The sequence below is a fragment of the Cupressus sempervirens genome, chromosome 7 (assembly GCF_028749045.1).
Source record: "Cupressus sempervirens isolate cs-2001-9-10 chromosome 7, ASM2874904v1, whole genome shotgun sequence".
NCBI lineage: Eukaryota > Viridiplantae > Streptophyta > Pinopsida > Cupressales > Cupressaceae > Cupressus > Cupressus sempervirens.
Window position 1 is genome coordinate 406,528,908 of NC_143124.1, and position 7,779 is coordinate 406,536,686.

At 37.1% G+C, this 7,779-nt stretch overlaps 1 pseudogene; it reads right to left on the minus strand.

Annotated features, from left to right (window-relative positions):
* Positions 1-2,652: 2,652 nt before the first annotated feature.
* On the minus strand, positions 2,653-5,638 carry LOC149547253 (G-type lectin S-receptor-like serine/threonine-protein kinase SD2-5; annotated as a pseudogene).
* Between the last annotated feature and the right edge of the window lie 2,141 nt (positions 5,639-7,779).

Consider the following 7,779-nt stretch of genomic DNA (forward strand, 5'->3'; position numbering starts at 1 on the left):
ATTTAGGTGTTACATATTTGTTTGTATGTTCTCTCATCAGCCCCAACACAATGGATTTGACCATTGCAATTTTAGAGAATGATTTGGTTCTTTTTCATCTATAAAGTGTATTATTTAAATATCTCCTAGTGGTAAAAGTGGTGATGAGTAAAAAATAACTTAAAATAAAAATAAAAATGGCCACCTAGAGATGGACAAGTAAGATAGAATTATATAGCAATGCATAAGAAGAGACATTTGTACAAATACCTTCAATTGAGCACAACCATATCATTAAGTTAGAATTGGTATAAGAAAACAAAAATGATAACACATTTACACAATCTCAAGCTAAATTAAAAAAATAGGGCACACATTAAGAGCTTTTGATTATAAGTGGATGTACTTGAATGGGTACTCATTACAGTAGAACATAAGATATAAAACATATTAAAGAGTTGGGGATTGCAAGGCCCCTCTTGCGAGCTCCACAATTTACCTATTATCCACATTTGAATAAGGCCTAAAATGATGTGTGGAAACATAATATACTTATTAATCACAATATGACCAAACACTACTATTTTATGCATGCTCATCCTTATGTTAAAAGCCCATATCTTATTTGTACTATTTTGTGCTTTTTTATTGGTCATTTTTTTAATCTATTAACCATTTGGAACATGGAAAATGAATTTTGCAATTTTAATGAACAATTCATCTAGCACAAACCCATACTATTAAAGACTGGCAATATCACACTTTCTTAGCCTCCATTACTAGAAATCCAACACATAAAAAATGATTTTCTTATTGTGAAACAGCTATATCTCAATGATTTAGTCCTTGCACAAGTCTCTTGAGAAATTTGTTATCTTTTTTAACTATAATATTACAAATGTTAATTTTTTATGTTTCAGTTTTCATAAATTTGCACACTTTCCATTTTTTATGTTATAGTAACATCTACAATGATCATGTTTATCTCCATAAATTTTTGGAACTTTTTAAATGTAACATTAATAATGTCAATGTTTGATCTCCAATTAACTATCAAATTCAAGTAGCCCACTTAAATTGAAAGTCACTTTTTAAGAGGCAAGAGCCTACAACACAATGTTTGCTTGTGATCCTCTCATATGCGAGGTCTTATGTTTGGGTCTACTTGAACTTAAGATAATAATTTATTCAAAAATTGTGAGTGTCATTTATATGATATATTCATTTTTTACATGTGTTATCAAATTATTTATAATATAATTATTTTCAAATAAAATTAACATTAACTAATTTTTAAAGTTTTTGTTTAATATATTTATAATTATTTCTAATTATCTAAAACAATTTTATATTTATAAATCATGCAATTCTAGAAATGGTACAATACTAATCCTTGCAGCGGAGGAATAAACGAAGGGGAAAGCATTGTAAGTACTTCGGTCAAATGGATAAACAAACAAATATGAAACACAGAATAATTCGATAAGGCGGTTAAAGACATAAAACCACTTTGTAATCAGCATGTAGCAGTACAGTATCATATTTCGCGCCCAAGATATTGATGCGGCAACAGGAGGTGCTAGCTAAGCATCCTGTACAACCCGCACTGTTCCAAAACTCCATTTCCAAAGAGCCAAAGAGGATGCTGGAAAATATTGCTAGGTTTGTCTTTACATTCGATTGAAAGTTTATAAAACTATTTTGTGAATATCCTGCAACGGTAGCATTTATGGAGACTAGATTTCATTAAGGTACCATGTCAAATAGTTCAAGTGCGTTGTAAATGATTCTACTTTTTACTTTTAGTGCGAATGATGGACTTCATAAACTCTTTCAAAGCTCCCATTTTTGTGTAAGAAAATATTCAAATCTATCAGATTGCTCGTTGAAGAAGCAGAGGGTTCGAGCAGCCATTGTCTTATATAGGAAAAAAGCGTCCTCAATAATACACCGGCGGCACCGTCCTGGTTCTTCCGCCTGGCTTATCCAGGCCCAGCTTTGGACCCCACCGCGAGTCGTTATTTCCAACTTGCGATCCTCCTTTACACGGCACCTTGCACATTATCTTCATTCCTGTTCCAGTCATTTTCGTCCGGTTCTCCTGACCTGCAGTTAAATTTTTCCCCCTTCAGGAACTCTGGTAAACCCTAGCGCCGGCTGTAACCCTAAGCGAGCCTTTGGCTTGGCTCACACCCCTAGATTTGGGCCCGCAGGTTTGGCTGTTAGTCTAATCTAGGGTTTCAGTACATTTTGGATTAGGTGAGTGAGTCATATTGCTAATCTTTACCAAGAAATTCAGTAAATTTGGATTAAGTTATTGCGTCAAATCGCTCATCTCACCTAGGGTTTCAGTAAAATTTTGCATTAATAGACATCTTAAGGCGTTTGCCAAGCCCTCAGAAGAATCTACGTTTAATGATCTGCTGCAAATTGATCATCTCACCTAATTCAGATCTGCGGCAAATCTGATAGATTTGAATATTTTCTTCCCTTTTCTTCTTCACCATAACTGCGCGTGAGAAAAACTGTTTAATGTATATATCTTTTGTTGGCTTCTGTTGCCAGATATAATAGTTAACTCTCAGCACAAACTATTAGCAAAATGATTACATGAAAACATTAGTTGCTCGTGTATAGATGGGCAAATAAAGTCAGAATGTCCGAAGTCAGAACTAGGATAATAGGAGCGAACCTTGTTATTAGTGTGGCTCATAACAATTTATCCTTCTACAGGAAGCCTCTAGCCATGTTAACGTTTTCAAATAGGCCTATTTCACTTTTTATAGCAGTTAGCGGATTACATATATTCTATGAACACCTATTCAAACATTTTGTAACAAAAACAGAGATCATCGGGGGGTTTTCGCCCAGAAAACCCTCTAGAAACAAATCGGCAAATATAAAAATTATCTCGGTCCAGATAATATAGAAGGCTCGGGCGAGAAGATAGACTTCTGGTAAGAAGAAGCTGTCGAGCTTGATAACGCGTATGGAACATCATTAAAAGTCTCTATTAATCCCTCCAACGCCTTCACCATAATCGACATCGCTGGTCTGCTCGTAAAAGTGTCTTGTACACACCACATCCCCACTTTTAACATTTTTACTGCCTCTTTTATGCCCGTTTCCTCATCTTCAAATCCCGGCAACACCAAATCTATTAACCTTCCTTCATGTGCCTTAACTTGTAACAGTGAAAATAAGCCTTCGTCTGAAAGCTCTCTGCTTCGTTTTCCACTGACAGTTTCTATCACCACGATTCCAAAGCTAAATATATCTGCCTTCTCTATGAAATGCATGTTTAACAACTCAGGTGCCATATACCCTGGTGTTCCTCTCATCATGGTTACCACTTCACTTTGCTCTCTGTTAACCAGCTTTGCCAAGCCAAAATCTGACACCTTCGCATTGAAATTTCGGTCCAGGAGAATGTTTCGAGGCTTGATATCAAAATGAATTATACGTTCTTGACATTCTTCATGCAAATATGCTAATCTTTTTGCAACATCAAGAACTATTTTGGATCTAGTCTTCCATTCCAGAAAATATTGATGGTTCTTGTTGGAAAATATCCATTTATCGAGAGATCCGTTTGGCAAATGCTCATACACAAGTATTCGATGGGATTTTTCTGCACAGAAGCCCTTCAGTCTTACCAAGTTAAGATGGTTAATTTTCCCTAGCATTTCCACTTGTGTCCTGAACCTCTTAAGTCCATGTCCTGCTCTTTGATGGCGCTTCACCGCTATCTTTGAGCCGTCTGAGAGATCACCCTCATAAACTGAACCAAATCCTCCGCTCCCCAAAGGAATGCTGAAGCCATTTGTAGCATCCTGTAATTCCTGAAAAGAGAACCGCATCGGTAAGCAGGTCGGCCAATCAACTTGATCATCATCATTATCCTCCTTTTTCTGCTGTAATTTTGAGACGTGATTATCCATGCCCAAAATAAGATAAACAGAGCTCCACCCACAGAAGCACAGATGATGACAATAACCCGCGAGCGCTTAATGCGCTTGGACCTACACCTAGGCTGGATTTTAATATAAGCAGTGGAGTTGTAAAATCTATCGACTGGGCTGTTACTTTTCATAGAATATATATTGGGCTCAAGATAGTAATAACCACTAGAAAAATTGGCCCCGTACCTGAGAAAAGTAGCTTTGCAAGAGCAGTTTTTGAGGCAAAGTGTTTTGCATTCATCTCTTGACACCAACCCTGGCTTTGAAGAATTGTCATAAGCATAAGTAAAATAAGAAACGTGCTCCAGTTCCAAAAAGTGATGACCTCGGCGCATACTGTTCTGAGAGCACAGCAAAGGAACGCGCTGGACACATCCGAAACTGAGTTCTGTGACATCTGCCGGCTTGAAAGCATTGCCCTCTGTTGGACAGCTGCACTTACCATTCGTACAAACGCCATAGTCTCCGCATGTTCTTGGATAATCGCACTCAGCCAGTGTTCTCGCGAAGGATGGCAGATATTCACGGGAAGATCTTCCTGTTGTTTGTACAACGGAGCAGACCCTTAAATGTCCCTCTGAATCTAATTTGAAGAAAAGGGATCCTTTCGGTGCTGGTAGAACTATTGATGGCGAGAGTCCTCCTTCAGAATATATGTTCACAGACTCGTTCTCGAACTGGATATAAGAAAAATCCACACCCGGAGGTGTGTCGGGAAACCTAAAATACATTTTAGCCGGTGCAGGGGCTGTAAACATTGCAAAGCTGTCGTGAAGAATGGTACAATAGAAAAGACCCTGACTCGTGTTCTTCATAGAAATGTTTGCAATTAGCTTCTGTCCCACCTTAAACTTCTGACTTCGCAGCAGGGTATCAGTGTGATAATCAAAAGACTGCCAGATGATCCCACCAGAGGTGTTATATAGAACAAGGTTCCCAGTTTCTTGCATCTACATCCTTTGAAATGCTTGTGTGGATGTGTTTGAGGACCACACGAGCGTGCCATCTGAGGTCCTTAACACAAGTTCCCCTTTGGAAGTGAGTGTTAGTGCTGCATTTTCTTGCACCATCCGGTCTCTGTTTGAACTCCAAACCATTTGCATATCGGGCACCCTACCATTAAGTATCTTGGACAACTAAGAACGTTGCAAACAGATAGCCCGTGTCACAAGGGCTGCCATAGCAGAAGAATCCACAACCAAACTGCAGATTCATATCATTGTATGAGACATTGCTGCTAAAAAGGATCGGTCGGACGATTGCATCTTCGTAAACAGAAGGTGTCAGGAAATCTAGTGACTGGATATTGTTCTTGCAAGTTCTGCCTCCATAGGCAATTGTGGAAGAAAGAGCAGGGCTCTCTGCAAACAGCGAGCACGATATACGGAAGAGTGGCAGAAGGAGAAAATTTAAAAGAGGAGAAGACAAAAAACTGTCTGTTCTTATATTTTTTTATACAGCAACAATGCCCAAAAGTGTGAGAGCGCAGAAAAGTAAAATGCTCAAACAATAGATGTTTTGAATTTAGAGAGCTTTAATGGTGGAAGGCAAGAGTTAAATCATAATGCCAAGTTCAAGACACCAAATGATATAGAAGGTAGAGCGTGTTTGCTTAAAATTGACTACGAAACAAAATAAGATGTGGAAAGTATGGCCCTACAAAGTCGTCCCCAATCAAATAAAATTGCATTTATTTCACTCAACTAAAGACAAGTGCATATCCGTTTTCTAATATATTTCTATATTAGGTAGAATTAGGTAGAATTAACTGTCATGGGCCCAAGCGATGCCATGATGAACACACAGTTTAAACATTACATACTATTAGATTCTTATGGTAAAGTTTTTTCTTAGTGTGTGATATTTAAGGTTGGTCCATGGTGAATGTTACATAAGTTACATGGTGGATGAAAAGTTATGATATCTTATCTCAATTGTAAAATAAAATTTAATCAATAAAAGTAGGACAATTATTTACATCATTGTTACAAGAATCATCCATGATATTTGTATTGATTGTTTGACCAGTAAAGAGCGGGATGTTTAAATAAAGAGTTTCATATCAATAAAATGAAATAATTTCTTATGAATTCATAATAGGAGACAAATAGATAAATAGTATCGATCTAGATTAAATCACTTGAAATAAATCATATTGAGCCTCAGTAAATTTTTTTAATACTTTTTAAAATCATACATGTTAATAATTAGTAGTCTCACCTCGGTGTGTGATTGGTACAATGAAGAAACATAGAAGGAGAGAACTAAATTTGAATTTCAAAATGAAATGAAGATGAAATGCTAAATATTTAAGAGATAGTTATTTTATCTTTGTTGAGAACAACAACATATTTAAATTTGAATCTTTTAGTTACAACTACCCAAGTTCAACATAAATATAATTGTTGAATGAGCTATGCAACTCCTACCATGTGTGTGCTTCTAATGAAGGCCCCCCTCATTCTCCTCCACCAAACCAATCCCCTTGCCCACAAGTTTTGGGATAAAGGTGTCCTCGTTTGGGACCTCTTTCCTGCTACATGATTTGTCTTTCCTTTATGTTTCTGCATCCAAGGAAACTCAAAAGAATGTTAACTTATGGAAGGTGGAGATGCCTAAACTGGGTTGGAAAAATAAACTTCTTGGTCACAAGGTTGTCGTGTCTTTGAAAGGGGCATCCAAAATTACTCATGGAAAAGATAGGCTATAGATCATCTTGTTAGACTTTATGGTGAAGAATATCTCACTCAAGTTTTCTCAGGCTTTGGTCAGCCACTTTGCTACTCTTCGACCATCTATCAAGATGGTACTAAGAAAATAAGTTTTTATGAAGTGGACATTCAAGGGCTTAGTTAGTGTCTCTGCATTGCCAAATGGTCTTTTTAAATTTATTTTTACATCTAAAGAAAACAAGTGCGCCATCTTGGCAAGGTCTTTGAGATTAGGATAACATGCATTGAATTTGGCAAAATGGAGACATGGTTTTAACTCGACAACAAACCCTCTCAGTATGGTGTCAATCTAGATGAAACTCCATGGTCTCTCACTAGAGTTCGTGGATGAGAAGATATTCAGATGGAATGGTGAGTCTTTTGGAAAATTTATTAGAATGTATAGTGTTACTTTAAACAAATCTAGATTGGTGTTTGCAAGATTCTATCTAAAGCTAGCCATAAACATGACCTACATAGTGTAGTGGATTTGAAATCAAAATGTAGAGTGTGGATTCAATCCATCTCATATGAAAATTCTCCTATATTCTATTAGAAATTATCCTCATACAATCATCTTATCTTTGATTATCTTTTGAACTAGGAGAAGGGGAAAGGATCAAAAGACAAGAAGAAGGTGATAGTGGTGGATACCATTAATCTGGGAGAGTGCTCCAAAACTTTCTCCCTAAAAAATGGAGAAGCAGAGGAGAATAAGGAGAGGGAGATTGATGTTGTTGAGGAGGAGAAGACAATGATGGAGAACTAACATCTCTCTCAAAACTTTGCTAAGCTTGTTGCCTCTCTAGAAAAAAAATGCAAGGAAGATCATCAGAAGAATCTTGAAGAAGGAGAAATCCTTAAAGAAGGGATTCAAACTATGGAAAGGACCCCCCTAATGAATACTAAGGCTCAAAGTACTTTGGTTGACCACTTCATGAGTCTAGTAGTGAAGGAAGTGGTCCTCCAAGTAGTGGAGGTAAAGAAGGGCTTTTTGGCGATGGACCCCAAGATGGTAGTGGGGGATCTTAAGGATGAAAATACTAACATGTTGAGTAGGTCTAGAGGGAGGGAGTATGGAGATAATAAGGAGAGGAAGATTAAAGTTTTTGGGGAGTAGAAGACAA